We start from the raw sequence: 512 nt of genomic DNA on the forward strand, positions 1-512 counted from the left end.
ATATGCCTGTGAAGTGTGGACCTTGCCCTACTGACAAACGAGCCATCTAACGTGACGCGCTGAACTACGGAGAACCCCGCTGCATTTGTGTCAGCATCCATGAGAACATTTTCTGCGTTTGATATGGAATACAGCTTAAAGATGCTGTTAGAAAGCACGGATTGCGCATCTTCAGTTAAGGTAAAACGAGTTAATAGAGAAGTTTTTGAGCCAACTTGACTCTTGAATCAGTAGCGTTGATTGTTCTCGACAGTGATGTACTCCCGCGGTGTTCATAAGTATCAGAGAAGGGGCCTTGGAGGTTAAGATCATACTTCACAGGATCATTTCTGTAGTATGTCTTCAACTCTCTCTAGTTCAATACTGGAGTAGATGCAACCACGATGATGAGTGGTAGCGCCTTCCCTGAGCGTGAGGCATGCAGAATGGGATTCGTAGGATCTCATCTGCAATCGATGATCGTTCACCATGCCTTACGGGGCGTGGGAAGGGAATGGTGCTTCCCGAGTGGT

The 512-nt window shown here is 46.9% G+C and overlaps 1 non-coding gene across 1 annotated transcript; it reads left to right on the forward strand.

Moving 5' to 3' along the window:
• Positions 1 to 304: 304 nt before the first annotated feature.
• LOC126476540 (small nucleolar RNA U3) lies at positions 305 to 512 on the forward strand. Its single transcript, XR_007587037.1, has one exon. It is a non-coding gene; the product is annotated as a small nucleolar RNA U3 (small nucleolar RNA).

This window comes from Schistocerca serialis, chromosome 4 (assembly GCF_023864345.2).
Source record: "Schistocerca serialis cubense isolate TAMUIC-IGC-003099 chromosome 4, iqSchSeri2.2, whole genome shotgun sequence".
In the NCBI taxonomy this organism is placed as follows: Eukaryota; Metazoa; Arthropoda; class Insecta; order Orthoptera; family Acrididae; genus Schistocerca; species Schistocerca serialis.